Raw genomic sequence first — 16,702 nt, forward strand, 5'->3', positions numbered from 1 at the left:
GGAGAGGAGGCAGTTCACGGCCAGCAAGGGCTGGCTGCACAGGTTCAGGAACAGGTTCGGGCTGAAAGGCCCAAAGGGTGTGTCTGCCCAGGAGCAAGCTGCTGGCCCATTCCCTGCAGAGCGGGAAAGGTTGGTTAAGGATAGAGGATGCCACCCAAAGCCAGTCTCCCGCTGTGATGAGAGCAGGCAGAAGAAGGGTGAGTACAGTGCCCCAGGTGTGCTGAGAGGAGTGGCGGGTCCACGTGGCTGCTTGCTGTGGACTGACCCGTGTTAGCCTCCTGCTGTTCCCAGTTCCTGCCTGGAAGTAGGTTTGCTGAGTAGAAGGAATCAGGGGGGCTTGGTACCCGGGGAAGGCAGATGCAGGCCTCTCTGGGGGTCCTGGCGCGCACCCCTGTTGATAAGGGCGACTCTTGTAATGCAAATATGGGATTGAACTAAATATGACAGAATGCATGTGAAGTCTGAGTGCAAAAGTAAAGTTCTTTTTAGGAAAACTTGTAGAAAGGCTCCGAATGGAGTAACAAAATTTTACTCATGAATTAGGCAAGGTCAAAATGACTATGATTGCGAGGGCGGGGGTCCTAAGCAGGTAGATAGCCTCTGCTATCCCAGGGATCTTTAAATTATTCATATTTCAAAGAAATCCAACATGGAGATCCGGAGGTGGCTTCCTGGGTGCGGTCCATGCAAGAGTGGAAAAGGGAACGGCAATCCGCGGACCCAGATCCAAAGGCAGGGTTTGGACCGACATCAAAAGACTGGCTGCTCGGAAAGTTTTCCAGAGAGCCAGCGACAAAGAGGCTGGAAGGCTGGCCGGAGCCTCTGGTCGCCCCCTACCGAGGAGCGGGCTGGAGGGCGGCGGGCGCGTGGGGGGCGCGGAAACACCTCGAGAATCGCTGCATCTAGCGCTGTCCGCGACCGTCTAGTCTTCCAACTCGAGCCAGTTTGTTGTTTAACTTTGGAGTGTAACTTGGGTGAACAGTAAGATCTCACATTTTAAAAATATGCTGAATTCAGAAAAGTTGAGAAACAAAAAATAACGGGGAGGGGGGCGTGGAGCATGAGATTTGAGTTAATTTGCTTTGCTTCTGACCGAACAAACGGGGCCCCAGAGTCAGGTTTTCCGCTCCCATTTTGGCTTTTTTCCTTCCAAACGCTGAGCTATGCAAAGGAAAGGGCTGGGGAGGGGGCAGCTAGAAACTCGAACAGTGTCTTCCCCTCGCCTGCCCCAAGTTGGGGCAAGTCATTCCTAGCAGCCTTTGAGGCAAATTTTGAAAAACGGTAACAGGACTCCTTTGTGTCCCGGAGGGTGGTGCAGGGCGGAGGGGCTCCCTTGGCGGAGCGGAGAGGGCGCAGGCCATCCCGGGGCTCCCCGGCCTATTCCGCGTGCCGGGCTTGCAATCTGCAGGGAATGGCAGTGCAAGAATGAGGTTGGAGCCTTGCTCGGCTGCAGAGGACGGTTGGGGCGCGGCTGTGCGGACGCCCGGGCCACGGCCGGTCTGCATTTCTGTTCCTTCGCCCTAGCTCCCCTCCCCCATCCGGGCGGCCGCGCAGGCCCCAGGTGCAGCCATGTTCTTGCTCCCACCACCCGCGCCTCCATTGACAGCCCTTGCCGGAGAGGGCCGGGCACCGCGGCGCTCGCCTCGTCCTCGGGTTCGGGGCTCCCCTCCGCGGAACCTTCTGGGAGTTGTAGTCCACAAAGCCCGCCGCCGCGTTGGCGGGGACCAATCAGGAACTACAATTCCCGCTGGGCGGTGCTGCGTGCGCGCACGCGCAGCGAGCATTCGAGGAACAAAAAAAAAAAAAAAAAAAAAAAAAAAAGGAGGAGGAGGAGGAGGGTGAGAGAGAAGCTCGGAGAGCAGAGAAAAGGGGCCACCCGGTCGCCCCCCCGCTTCCCCGCACGCGCTCTCCAGCCGGGCTGCCCTCCTGCCGCAGTTACCCCGGCCTTTCCCCTCTGTCCCCCGAGAGCGGAACGAGGCGCTGAGTGAGGCCCTTGCCGGGGCGGCCATGCGGCGGTGACAGGAGCGCGGCCGAGACGCACTGGCCCCTCGCCCTCACCTCCCGCCCGCTCACAGCTCCCTCAGCCGAGGCTGCTCCGCGGCGGCCTCAGCGCGCGCGGCCCCCACTCGCGCCCTTCGTACTCCGGCCCCGCGCTGCCGGGAGGCGGCTGCACTCGGGTGAGTCCCCTCGCCGCACGCCTGGACCCCCGCCCCCGCCTCGGGTGCCATGGCTAGCAGGGCCTTTATTCGAGACTTTACCCCGCTGGGGCCTGCGACTGGGGCGCCGGGGGCGTGCGGCCCGACGGCCTTCGGGGCGCACGGCCGCCCCCCAGCGCGGCAGACCCGGGCCGGACGGCCTCGGTGGCCGTGCGGCGGGGCGTGGGGGGTGGGGCGGCCGCGGTCGCGGGGGACGGCGGTTGCACGCGCGCGCCGGGCCGCCGTGGGGGATGGGCGCGCGCCCGCCGGCGTGGGGGGGCGCCTCGCGCGTGCGGCCCCGCGCGTGAGCGAGCGCGCGGGCCTCACCGCGCTGATTGGCCGACCGGCGGTGCGGGGGCGCGCGCGGTGCCAGGCCCGAGCCGTGGGGTCGCGCCCGTCGGGTGTCTCTGGGGCTCCTGCGCCGGGGCAGCAGACGCGGGGGATTGGCCGGCGGGCGCGGGGGCGGCGCCGCGCTGCCTGGCAACTGCAGCGGGGTCGGGCGCCGCGGGCGGGTTCCCGAGCGGTGGCCCAGCGCGCCGCGCCCCGCCCCGCTCCCAGGTGCAGCCCGCAGTGGGCTTTGTCCCGGGCCGCAGGGCGCGGCGCCCCGGAGGACCCGTCGGATTTTGGGGGGTGGTGGAAATACACACAATGACCGGAAGGAAGACCGCGGCCGAAAGGCCCTGAGCATAAGGCCGCTTGGCTCCGCCAGCACCCGGACGGCGGGGTGCAGAGCGCGGGGCGGAGGAGGAGCGCAGTGCCCTCTGGTCCCTGCACTTTTCTTTGGGAAGTTCTGCCTTTTCTCAAGCCGCCGCCCCCGCGTTCGGCTTTTGAGCTCCTCTGCGGCCGAGAGCTGGACGCGGGGTCCGGTGGAGCGACGCTCCTCCCGAGCGCGACGGGAGCCGCTTCGCAGTGCCACCGCGCTGCAGACAATGGCCGGCCAGGCCCGCAGGGCGCCCGAGTGAGGGAAGTTGGGTTGCAGTGCGGATGCAGGTAGAGTGCCCCGCGAGGCCGGCTCCCGACCTCAGGAGCTGAGTTTTCTTTCTTTTTGCCTTTCGGTGGCGAGCATTGCCTGGGCTCCCGTGCCGCCTGCTTTCACGGTCAGGGTTCGCACCGTTAGGCGACGTTGACTTTGCTTCTGTCGAGGCCGGGAAAACTTCCTTGCCCTCGCTTCTGGGAGGCCTCCTTTCAGTGTCTGGTGAGGACAAGCCGCTGCATCGCGCCCCTGTCCACTCGTCCGCCCCTCCTCCGCGGGGGTCTGGCCCAGCCGCCGGGTGTGCGGTGCCCTTTCGTCTCTCCCTTTCTCCCCCGGTTCTGCCCGAGTGTCTAACGCGTACTTGTAACAACTACAGCTAACGACCTCCTGTGCTAATCATGTTATGTCGTAATAACCCTGAAATTCCACTCTGGATGAGGAGTGGGCCAGGAGAAGTGGCAGTTTGCACTTGCTTGCCCTGCAGGTGAATGCGGCGGGCTGGGCTGCGCGGCGGCTTGCAGGCGGGCTTGGGTGATGCCTGGGAATTCGAGTTTCCACTCGTTACCAGGTGGTGCTGTGGACTGCTTTTCCCGGGATTGCGCTGGGGAACCGTTCACGGTGGTGCAGAGTTAAGTGAGGTAAATCTATTCTAGATGTTTGCTCTTCCTTACTTTAAACTTAGATCTTAACCAAAAATAAGTTGAGCGGCTTACTGTAGATTGCTTGGAAAACTGGTTCAGAGTTAAAGAATTTTTTTGTTAGTCGTGATTACATTAATCTCCAGTTTAAGGAGGAGCTATGGATTCAAGTGCAGAATTAAACTAATTAACCTCCAGTTTCAAAGGGGGGTTATGGATTTAAATGCAGAATTAAATTGGAGATCTAAATAGTTGATTAATTTTCCCACTCATTTTTATTAATTTATCCATGGTACAAGCTTTTTTTTTTTTTGGGTACTGCGGAGGGGACCCCTGAGCCTCCCCCTAAGACATTTGTTTTATTATTTTCTCCCTCTCACCCTCCTCAGAGTCTCAGGTCTGGGTGGCCCTGCAGAGCTTGGCCCTGACACTGGAAGTGTGAAGGGTGTACTTTGATCTTCATTCTCTATTTTTTGTCCTTCTCTCTTTCCTGGTTTCCCTCTTCACCTCTGCCTCAGTTTTCGTGTTTCTTCTTGCAGTCTGTGTCTTAGTGTCCCTTGCCTGTGTCTGGCCCTCTGTGTCTGCTTCCCCCCCCCCCCCACCGCGAGTAAGTAGTAAGAAAGTCTAATACAAGAGAATGTCAGAGTTGCTGGAGGACTGGCTCCGCTGTCCCTGGATTCTAACTTCATTAAGAACTATATACAGGGTTAGGCGCGGGGCGCAGGCCTGGAATCCCAGCTGGGGGATTGCGAGTTCAAAGCCAGCCTCAGCAATTTAGCGAGGCTGCTAAGCAGCTCAGTGAGACCCTGTCTCTAATAAAATACAAAACAGGGCTTGGGATGTGGCTCAGTGGTCTAGTGTCCCTGAGTTCAATCTCCGGTACACCCCCCCCCCCAAAAAAATTTTTTTTCTGACTATATATAGGCTCTCTTTTTTGGGGGATCTTGGGACTAGACCCCATTGTGTTCCACTGCTGAGCTCATACCCAGCCCTTTAATGTTTTTTGAAATTAATTTTTGGTACTAGGGATTGAACCCAGGGGCTCTTTACCCCCAAGTTAAATACTCAGATTTTATTTATTTATTTATTTAATTTTGAAGCAGGATCTCCCTAAGTTGCTGAGGGAGGGCCTTGATAACTGGCTGAGATTGGCTTTGAACTTGTGATCCTCCTACCTTAGCCTCCCAAATTACTTGGATTACTATGTGCCATCACATGTGGTTTGAGCCCTTTGTTTATTTTTCAGCAGTGATTTGCTTAGTTGCCCAGGCTGGCCTCGAACTTGCCATTGTCTTGCTGCAGCCTCCTGAAGTTGTTGGGATTACAGGCATGTTGGTGTAGGTGGCTTTCAAATAATTTTGTTCACTCAAACTGTGTATTACAGGAGGCCAACCTTCAGTTTACAGTAGCTATGAAAATACATGCTGGATACTTTGGCAAATTAAACTTATTGAGGAAGTAAAAATTAGTAGCCAGTAATAACTTCTAATATTGAGTACAGTGTTGATCTCTAATGAAACTCTAAGGACAAGGGCGTAGTTCTTCATGGGCTTCTCCCTTTGTGAATATGACATGTGTACAGTGGCTAAGGAGAACATTTCTGTTGTGGTGGGGACTGAACCCAGGGCGTCACAGATGGTAGGCAAGTGTTCAAACACTGAACTATATTCTCAGCCCTGAAATATTTTTTTTAAATTTAGTTGTAGGGCTGGGGATGTGGCTCAAGTGGTAGCGCGCTCGCTTGGCATGCGTGCGGCCCGGGTTCGATCCTCAGCACCACATACAAACAAAGATGTTATGTCCGCCGAAAACTAAAAAATAAATATTAAAATTCTCAAAAAAAATAAATTTAGTTGTAGATGAACACACAGTATCTTTGAACCCAGTGCCTCACATTCAAGACAAGCACTTTATCACTGAGTTACAGTCTCAGCCCTCTGAAATTATTTTTGAAAGAAGCACAGTATGTGAACATAGTAGGGTATAATTGAGGAAGCAGAGAGTAGTGGAGTGTGATCCTATTTAGGGTAGCTAGTTGAAATGACATCTGGTTAGTTAGGTTAGAGCTGATATATTTGTATAATGGGGACTAATCATGTCTGTTTTGTAAATAGTGAATTTACAATCGAAAACTAGCTTTCTGGAGCTAGTTGCCTAACACATAAGTTCACTCCTATTTTTATCTTACTTTGTCATAAGTCTTAAAGGTAGTGCCTTCTTTCTCCATTGGGAATCTTCATATATTTGAAATAGAAATTAGAGTAAAGGAGTTAGGAATAATTGAAGATTTTTTTGCCCTAATTAAGGAAATAAGAAAAGTTACCTTATTTGTGGTCAGGCCCCACTGTTTTATTAGAAATTTGACAGTTTTGGGCTGGGGATGTGACTCAAGTGGTAGCACTCGACTAGCAAGCGTGAGGCACTGGGTTCGAATCTCGGCACTACATAAAAACAAAGTGAAGGGCTGGGGATGTGGCTCAAGGAGTATCGCGCTTGCCTGGCATGCATGCGGTCTGGGTTTGATCCTCAGCACCACATACAAATAAAGATGTTATGTCCGCTGAAAACTAAAAAATAAAATAAAAAATAAAATAAAAAAAAAACAACAACAAAGTGAAGATATTGTGTCCACTTATAACTGAAAAACAATACTTAAAAAAAAAAAAAGAAATTTGGGGCTGGAGTTGTGACTCAGCGGTAGAGCGCCCGCCTCGCTCGTGTGCGACCCTGGGTTCGATCCTCAGCACCACATAAAAATAAATAAACAAAATAAAGATATTGTGCCCACGTATAACTAAGAAAAAATATATATAAAAAGAAATTTGATAGTTTGATTAATGAAACTGAGAAAATGTTGCTTAATATATTGTTGTAAATAACTTGCTCTATGTGGGTATAGGCCTTACTATTGACTCTCATGTAAATGTGAATAGAGCTTATCTATAGATTGTTCTCAGATCAAAAGTTGTTTTCAATGAGAAAATGAAATATTGGAACTGAACTAGAATGAATAACTGCTCTTGGTTGTAGACTTTTGTAAATTGGTACTGGGGATTGATTCATTGAGCTATATCCCTAGCCCTTTTTAAAAAATTTGAGACAGGGTCTCACTGAGTTGCTGAGGATCTCCCTAAATTGGTGAGAGTGGCCTTGAAATTGTGATATTCTTGCCTCAGCTTCCCAGATCGTTGGGATCACAGGTGTGTATCACCAGGCTGTCTTAGACTTTTTACTTTATTTTTTGCCATGCCTGGGAATGGAACCCAGGGTTTTGCACACGCTAGGCAAGCACTCTACCACTGAGCTACAACCCCCACTCTGGTCTTTTTTTTTTTTTTTTTTTTAAATGTTTTAAGATCCTTTCTTTTTTTTTTTTTTTTTTTAATTTATTTTTTTAGTTCTCGGCGGACACAACATCGTTGTTTGTATGTGGTGCTGAGGATCGAACCCTGGGCCTCACGCATGCCAGGCGAGCGCGCTACCGCTTGAGCCACATCCCCAGCCCCCCACTCTGGTCTTAAGACTTTAAAACACCGAATTACATTTCATTATCTCATTTATGAAATGATTTGACAAAGGAGGATGACAGATGGCCCATATTATGTCTACAAGGGGAAATGGCAGAGAAATTGATCTTACAAGGAGATCTTACAAGGCTTCCTTCCTTCCACCTGTTCTTTCATTGTTTTCTTTCTTCCACTTTTCCTTCTTTCTTTCCTAATAAGCATTTTAAAATGTGCAGTTCAGTAGCGTTAATTCCATTCACACCTCTGTTTCTAGAACTTTTTTATCACCCCAAAAAGAGAACTCCCTGTGCCTATGGAATAAAAATGCCTCATTCCTTTTTCTAGTCCCTGGTAACTGCTAATCTGTTTTCTGTTTTTATGAGTTTGCCTATTTTATTTTTCTCTTTTGCAGAGCCTCATGGTGCTGGGCAAGTGCTCTGCCACTGAGCTACACCCCAGTCCTGCCTATATATTTCTTTTTTGGTCATGAAGATTAAACCTAGGGGTGCTCTATGCTGAGCTACATCTGCAGCCCTTCTTAATTTTTATTTTGAGATCTGTTCTAACTAAGTTACCTAGGTGAGTGTGGAATTTGCCATCCTCCTGCCTCAGCCTCCCCTGGTATTACAGCCATCCTGGCTTAGATATTTCACATAATTGGAATCACAGTAATTGTGCTTTTGTGTCTGGCTTATTTCACTTAACATAATGTTTTTGTTGCTCTAAGTTATAGAATGTTCTAGAACGCCAGTCCTTTTTAAGGCTGAGTAATGTTCTGTTATTGGTCTCTCCCATCTGTGGATGGACACCTGGATTGTTTCCGCCTTCTGGCAGCTGTGCATAAGAATTTTGCATTGTCTGGTGTCATTGGAGTCCTTGTTTTCACTTCTTTCTTACCTACACCTGGGAGCAAGAGTTGCTGTCATTGTGTGTGTGTGTGTGTGTGTGTGTGTGTTTGTGTGTGTTTAAAAGAGAGAATTTTATAATATTTATTTTTTAGTGTTTGGTGGACACAACATCTTTTTTTTTTTTTTTTTTAATGTGGTGCTGAGGGGCTGGGGATGTGGCTCAAGCGGTAGCGCGCTCGCCTGGCATGTGTGCAACCTGGGTTCCATCCTCAGCACCACATACAAACAAAGATGTTGTGCCCACCGAAAAAACTAAACTAAAAAATAAATATTAAAAAAATTCTCTCACTCTCTCTTTTAAAAAAAAAAATAATAATGTGGTGCTGAGGATCATGCCAGGCGAGCATGCTACCACTTGAGCCACATCCCCAGCCCTTGTATGTGTGTTTAACCCCTCTTTGTCGCAGAAGAATATGGATGGCTCTGCACACATCTCTCACTAGCATAGAGAAGCCCTGTGAGACGAGTTTGCGCCTGCCTTTTCCATCATCAACACTTCCACTCCGTTTCTTTTTTCCAAGTGGTCTCTTCTTTTTGCAGTGCTGGGAATTGAACCCAGGCCCTCACACATGCTAATAAACATTAAGTGGTTTCTTGGAGTGATTTTAAAAAAATGTTAAAGCATATATAGTATAAACCTTTTTTTTTTTTTTTTGGTGTTGGGGTTGAGCCCATGGTCTCAAACATGGTAATCTAGAGCTGTACCGTTAAGCTACATCCCCCAACCCCCCCTTTTATTTTCCATACCAGGGATTAAACCCAGGGGTGCTTTACCACTGAGCCACACCTCCAGCCCTTTTTATTATTTTTTGGAATTTTGAGATAGGATCTTGCTGAGTTGCTTAGGGCCTAAGATGCAGAGGCTGGCTTTGAACTTGTGATCCTTCTGCCTCAGCCTCCCAGAGCAGCTGATGTTACAGGTGTGTGTCACCACACTCAGCTTGCTGAGTGTTTTATGAAGCACTTTATCAAGTACCTATCTACCTTCTGGTAACATGCTTATGTGGTAAGGACATAGGTTATGGTCATTTTTAGTAAATTTAGGATTGAAATGGATAGTATTTGGAGACAGGACACCAGTTCTGGCAAAACACCTTTTTCCTATCACTTGCCTTCTGTGAAGAATACATTTTAAAAAATAAAGTGAACTTATACGTGATAGGGACTTGGTTTTCATTTCCTCTTTCAAATGATTTTTAAATCTGGAGTAAGGTCAAAGGGACACATTCTTTGTGTGTTGGCAGAACAAGCTGCTGTACTTGGAATTCTGAACTGTCAGTTTAAAAGTTTAATGAATGCCTAGAAACATTTTCTCTTAAACTTTTGTGCCAGAAAAAGTGGTAGGTTCTCCTGAATGGCTGATGAGATTTTTCTTGTACTTTGTTTTTATTTATTTATGGTACTGGTGATGGAACCCAACCCAGGCCTCCTACATGCTGGACAGGTGCTGTACCAGGGAACTACATCCCCAGCCCGTTTTTTCCCCCTTCCCTTCTCCTCTCCCACCTCGGTCCCTTTCCTCTGCTGATTTTTTATTTTTCAGGAGACACTCCTCCATACCTTTTTGTTCCTCTTTCCTTCCTATCCCCAGACTTCACATGATAGAAAACATGACTTATTTCACTTAACATGTCCTCTCAAGTTTCATCCACTGTGCTGCAAATGATACACTTTCATTCTTTTTTTGGGGGGAGGGGAAAGCCAGGGATCAAACCCTGGGGTGTTGTCACTGAGCCAAATCCCCAGCCCTTTCTAGTTTTTATTTTTGAGACAGGGTCTCACTGAGTTGCTTAGGGCTTCACAAAGCTGCAGAGGCTGGCTTTGAGCTGTGATCCTCCTGCCTCAGCCTCTTGAGTCACTGGGATTATAGGCGTGTGCCACTTGCTCCTGGGCTAATTGTTTTTTGTTTCTGAATCATTGTGTATCTGTACCACATTTTCTTTATGCAATCTTGCATTGATGAACCCTTAGGCTGGTTCCATAGTTTGGTTATTATTGATTGTGCTGCTATAAACAGCGTGTATCTATTGTGTGCATATATCTATTAATATCTATCTATTATTATTATTATTTGGTATCAGGGATTGAACTCAAGAGCCCTCAATCACTGAGCCACATCCCCAGCCCTATTTGTATTTTATTTAGAGCCTGGGTCTCACTGAGTTGCTTAGGGCCTTGCTTTTGCTGTAGCTGGCTTTGAACTACTGGCTTTGATCCTCCTGTCTCAGCTTCCCAAGCTGCTGGGATGTGTGCAACCATGTCTGGCTCTATTATTATTATCATAACTGGGTATTTTAACCTAGTAGTGCTTTACCATTGAAATATACCCCCAGCCCTTTTTATTTTGAGACTTACTGAGTTGCTCAGGGCCTTGCACTTGTGATTCTCCTGCCTCAGCCTCCCAAGTATCTGGGATGACAGGGATGTCCTACCAGTCTCAGCCTAAAAATTTCAGAATCTTGATTTAAAAATCTGTCTTCATCAAAGGGTTTGGCTTAGGGATATCTAATTTTTATTTCAAAGCACTTGCTGTCGTTAAATGTTTATTTTCTAAAGATTAAATGAACTAAAGTGGATTTGTTTGTTCAGTTTATGCTGTCCACCAAAGTGGATATATTAGTGTAAGTAGTGATACTTCCTACCTTCCTATTACACATATGTAAGACAGACTCTCTGAGTGAAATACCAACCTGATTTATTTCCATGTGGGAAGTACCTGTTAACCCTTTGGAGATGAGCTCTTAGGAATGTGGATTCCAATGATCCTCTGGGTTAAATAAGCAAAGAATGTAGAAATCCTGGGAGCTACAGGTCCAGATATGGTCTCTGGTGGACTGAGCTTACACAGTCAGACTCAGAGTGCCCAGAGGTAGCCAGGCTGGGCAGGGTTTGGGAATCAAGTTACAGGTGGATCTTGGTGCACTATTGAGTGCTCAGTTTGGTGAAGTGAAAGTAGTGCATTTAAAGAACTTTTTTGGAAGTCTCTTCCTCAGAGGCAGAAGTGACAGATTTTGATTGATTACAAGGACTAATTTTAAACTAGTCCAAAAATAGAAAAATACTACTTTAAAAGTAACCAGGTATCTGTGGGAGGATGTTGGGAGCTGGAGATGGGAGTGTGGGGCTCGAGTCCCCTGCAGAGGTAGTGATTCTGAGGGTCCTGAGGTTGCTGTTCCAGTGCTCACAGCAGTCTGTGGGGAAGGTGGGCACTGTGTGCATCTCAAGATTGAGGAAAGCAAGGCTGACCGAGCTCAGGGGACAGTTCCCACACAGTGCTAGGCTCCTGTGTGTTTTTATTTTATTTTTTTGGGAGAAGGTACTGGAGATTAAACCCAGGGATGCTTTACCACTGAGCCATATGCCCAACCCTTTCTGTTTTTTATTTTCAGACAGGGCCTCCTCACTAAATTGCTGAACCTGGCTTTGAACTTGCAACCCTCCTGCCTTAGCCTCACTGGGATTACAGGTGTGCACCACTGCACCTGGCTGTAGTTCTTAAAATGCAAGAAAAAAATCCCAGCCCATTTCCCCCTTTTTTATGTAGCCAATACAGATAAAATGTAACCAGTCAAAGCCCTGGGAGCACCTGTTGAGCTGTACCCCCAGCCCTTGGAGGATTTTTTTTTTGCGTGGGAGGGGCGCTACTGGGGATTGATTTCAGGGGCACTCAACCACTGACTACATCCCCAGCCTTATTATGTATTTTATTTAGAGACAGGGTCTCACTGAGTTGCTTAGCGCCTTTCTGTTGCTGAGGCTGGCTTTGAGCTTGCAATCCTCTTGTCTCAGCCTCCAGAGCTGTTGGGATTACAGGTGTGCACCACTGTGTCTGGCTCCTTGGAGAAAATTTTAATTAGCTTGGCACATATGTACTTAGTGTTTTAAAAATTGTTATTTTTTGTGGTGCTAGGAATTGAACCCTGAGCCTAGTGTATCCTGAGCACTTGCTCTCCCACTGAACTACATCCCCTTTCCTTAAAAATTATTTTGAAACTTTTTTAAACTTGCAAAACAGCGACCAGAACAGCAAAGGAATAAAAATTGCCCATACATCCTTGAGAGCTTCCCACTGGGCTTTCCAGATGTCTCTGCACAACAGTGGAGGAGTCCAGGCCAGGAGGGGTCTCCACCCAGCCTTCCTATTTCTCTGTGTGCTTTATTGTTCCTGTGTTTCTTTAGCAGTTCTGCGTACTGAAGTCAGGGGCGTCCATCCACTGCCCTGTCTCCAGTCCTTAATTTTTAAGTTTTGAGACAAGGGTCTCAGTAAGTTGACCTGCGTGGCTTTGAATTTGGGATCTCCTGCATCAGCTTTGAGTAGTACCTTTCGCACCTGGCTGATGTGCCTTCCCCCCCCCCCCCCATTTAGTGGTACCAGGGATTAAACTCGGGGCACTCAGCCACTGAGCCACATCCCCAGCCCTTTTTTCTATCTATCTATCTATCTATCTATCTATCTATCTATCTATCTATCTATCTATTTATTTATTTATTTTTAAAGAGAGAGTGAGAGAGGAAAGAGAGAGAGAATTTTTAATATTTATTTCTTAGCTCTCGGCGGACACAACATCTTTGTTGGTATGTGGTGCTGAGGATCGAACCCGGGCCGCACGCATGCCAGACGAGCGCGCTACCGCCTGAGCCACATTCCCAGCCCAAAATTGTTTCTCATTCGTTTTTGTTTTGTTTTGGTGATGCTGCGGGACTGAACCCAGGACCTTGTGCATGCAAGGCAAGCAACCTACCAACTGAGCCATATCCCCAGCCCTTTTCTATTTATTTTGACACAAGGTCTCACAGTGTTGCTTAGCACCTCATTAAGTTGCTGAGGCTGGCTTTGAACTTGGGATCCTCCTGCCTCAGCCTCCCAAGCCACTGGGATTACAGGTGTGTGCTGTCTTGCCCATCCTGAGGTGCTTTTTTTATTTCTGTTTCTATTTTAGAACAGTTCTTCAGGCTTTGGTTTCATGCTCTGGACCTCTGAAGGCTATTGGGCAGGACTTAATAGATTAGCCCTTAACTTGGATTTGTCCATTTCTTATTCATGATTAGACTCTGTTGAAGCATTTTGGGGTGGGATTATTAGTGTTTTCCTTTGGTCTGGGGTAGGACACAATATCTGCTGTGTGGAGACTTCAGTTAGCTTGGCTCCTCAGTTAAGATAGGGTGTCGTGTTGCCCTTTGTTAATGAGTATTTTGTGTGGTGATACACAAAATGAAATGTCTCTTGTGTTTTTTTCCTTATTAGAATTGAGGAATTCTACTTTTTTTTTCTCTGAGAGCAGGGAATTTGGGGGGATGGTGGTGAAAGTCAGTGCACGGACTTAATGGTTATTATGGTTATTGTCAGAGTCCTAGAGAGCCTTCCTGTTTTTCTGAAACTTAAGTATTGTAGATGATGAGATTTGAAAAAAATGTCTAAAATGGGATTGAATTTTACAACCTGGTTTGGCCTTGAAAGTACTTGAGGAATTGAGCATCTAGTGAGGTAGATCCAGATTCCTTTTATTTATTTTTAATAAAAAGAGTCCCTCAGCCCCCCAGTGTTTGTTTTCATCCGGTAATAAAGGTAATCAAAATGGGTAATCAAAACAGATGTTTTAGAACTGTATTCCCAGCAAAGAACACCTAAAAAAGATGGTAGCTTTCTCTGTAAATTTCTCACTTTATTGATCATTTCTAGTGGTTCCATTCCCAGAACCACTTTGTAACAGTAATATTATCTCCTTTTAACATGATCCGACCTAGTTGTTTTATTGCCTTTAAGAATGAATCTCCCAGCGGCTCAGAAGCGGAGGCAGGAAGATGGTGGGTTCAAAGCCAGCCTCAGCAATTTAGTGAGGTGCTAAGAAATTTAGTGAGCCCCTAAAAAAAAATACAAAATAGGGCTGGGGATGTGACTCAGTGGTGGAGTGCCCCTGAGTTCAATCCCTGGCACCCCTCCCCCCCAAAAAAAATCTCTTCTGCATCATCTAATACAAGGTTCACATATTTATCAAAACCAATAGTACAGGGCTAGGGATGTAGCTCAGTTGGTAGAGTGCTTGCCTCACATGCACAAGGCCCTAGGTTCAAGCCCCAGCACCACACGCACACCCCCAAAATAAAAAACCAGTACTGCACATATCACATTTATGTGGTGCTGAGGTTTGAACCCAGTGCCTTTTGCATGCTGGGTAAGCGCTCTACCACTGAGCCACAACCCCAGCCCCTCTGTCCTCATATTCTATTGCTCATAGAGCCACATCTGAATCTGGGATCTATGTTACAAGTATCTGAAGATGAGGTTGGTGGACTTTCTGGCCTTGGCCACTGTGTGCTGTAGTGGACTCTCACAAGACCACACACACCAACCAGCAAGTTTCCTAAGATAGCACCTTCTAGAATTGATAGATAATGGATTCTGAAGAGTTCTCTGGCTGGGAAGTAGCTCAGTGATAGAGCCCTTGCCTGGTGTGCACAAGGCCCAGGGTTCCATTCCCAGAACCGAAAGAAAGAAAAAGGAATTCTGTGATTTTGGACGATTGCAATATCAAGTTTTTTTTGTTGTTGTTGTTGTTTGTTTGTTTTTGCTGTGGTCCTGGTAGCTGCGCCCAGGATGTGTGTGCTGGCGAGAGCTGGAGCAGAGCTGTAGCCTCATCCTCGTGGTTGTTATTATGGGGAAAGAAAGTCTGTCTTGCACATTGTCAAGCGGATGTCAGTCTTCTGTAAATATGAAGAGAGTAGGTTAATTTCTTTCCTATCACTCAAAAGACAAACCAGTAGGATCAATGCACTACCTTAAACATTTTAAAATTTAAAAAATTGTTTAAAAACATTCTACAAAATTACCAAATGGACACTGAAGAAATGGAAGTATATTAATTAATGTTTTAAGGATGAATAAGTTTCCTTTTGAAAAAAAAAAATTTTGGCCTTTAGTACTTTGTACCTATAAAGGTAGAACATGGAGCTAGTTATTAAGTACCATTAATTTTAGAGGGAAATGTTTTCAACACCCTAAAAGATTGCTAGAATATAGTATTACAGGATAATTTAAACTAATTTTAATGAGCAGGGTACAGTGGTGCTTGTCTATAATCCCAGCTATTACTGAAGCTGAGGTAGGAGGAGGATTACCAGCTCAAAGCCAGCCTCAGTAACTTACCGAATTCCTGTCTCTAAATAAAATATAAATGCTGAGGATGTGGCTCAGAGGTTAAGTGCCCCTGGATTCAATTCCTGGTACTAAAAAACAAACACTCCTCCCAAAAACCCCCACAGATTTTAATGAAACTGAGACCTTTTTAGGATAATGTCAGCTGAGTGGAGTTAGATCCTTTTCATTTTAGGCACCATCTTAGGAAAAAATATGGAGCATTGTAGATGAAGATTAAGATTTTCTTTGGGTGCTCATCATTTTGAAGAAATGACTTTCTTTTATAAATAAAGGTTTAAAATTTTTAAAGCTTAAAATTCCATTTGACTTTACTGTAGAATTAAGTGATATTTGAAGTTATTTTATTCTCACTAATGATGTTTCTGTTAGTGGAGACAATTCAATAATATTTTTGTTGAAACTTGGCTTTAGAGATTCTTAATATAAATTGAATTGGTAAAATTTAAGTTTTATAGTTTTGCAAAACGTAACTAGAGACGAGACCTTGAAGAAGGAAGACAACTTGAGGATACCAGAAAACCAAGGCATTGTGGCCTGCCTTCCATATTGGCCAGGAGGAAGGTATTGCCAGCACAGAAATATCATGCGACATTTTTTTGGAGTAGAAGTCAGAACCTTAAATTTGGATGAGATTTTTCTGGCAGAAATCTCCTCTCCCCATTTTTTTAAACCCTTAAACCTGTTGAATTATTTATGGAATTATGAATATCCTACCAGTCTTTTTTTTATATACTTTTTTAGTTGTTGATGGACCTTTATTTTATTTGTGTATTTATATGTGGTGCTGGGAATCAAATCCAGTGCCTCACACATAGGAGGCAAGCACTCTACCACTAGCTACAACTCCAGACCTCATCACCTGTCTTAAACAGTGTCTTTTGTCTTCCTTCTGTGAACAGTATCTTAGTGGTAGTTATTTTAACTAATTTTGAAGATTTTGTCAGCGTTAATTGAGAAAAGCATCAGGTTCTGATATTGTTCTAGTGCAAAACATTGAATTAGGATATTTATGATTTTTATAGTGTTGAAGTTTCTCCACATTTAAGTAAATATGCAGGATAGATCTTAATTGCTTATAATAAGTAAAAATAACAGAAAACTTAGCAGTCTGCAGAACTTTGTGTAGAAGAAAATGAGCTATTTAAATGTATTTCCTACTAGTTAGAGTGGGTCTTCAGTTTAGGTGGTGAGTATAATATTTTACTAATTTAAATGACTGTTTAAACTCATGGCAGTTTTTATTAAAGGGCATAATGTTGCCTGACAGTTGCCTGTCAGCAGTGTTTTACGACATACATGTTCATATATGTGATTGGGGTGACATTC

The 16,702-nt window shown here is 46.2% G+C and overlaps 1 protein-coding gene across 2 annotated transcripts in view; it reads left to right on the forward strand.

Moving 5' to 3' along the window:
- Window positions 1-1,804: 1,804 nt before the first annotated feature.
- Window positions 1,805-16,702, forward strand: part of Gtf2i (general transcription factor IIi) — a 90,491-nt gene continuing 75,593 nt past the window's right edge. The window contains exon 1 of one of the 2 annotated variants that reach the window (XM_078023929.1): window positions 1,805-2,177. The gene's annotated coding sequence lies outside the window, so the exon portion shown is untranslated. Of the gene's footprint in view, window positions 2,178-3,050; window positions 3,186-16,702 lie in introns of those variants that run through there. The other variant, XM_005328539.5, reaches the window with a different exon arrangement.

This window comes from Ictidomys tridecemlineatus, chromosome 10, assembly GCF_052094955.1.
Source record: "Ictidomys tridecemlineatus isolate mIctTri1 chromosome 10, mIctTri1.hap1, whole genome shotgun sequence".
In the NCBI taxonomy this organism is placed as follows: Eukaryota; Metazoa; Chordata; class Mammalia; order Rodentia; family Sciuridae; genus Ictidomys; species Ictidomys tridecemlineatus.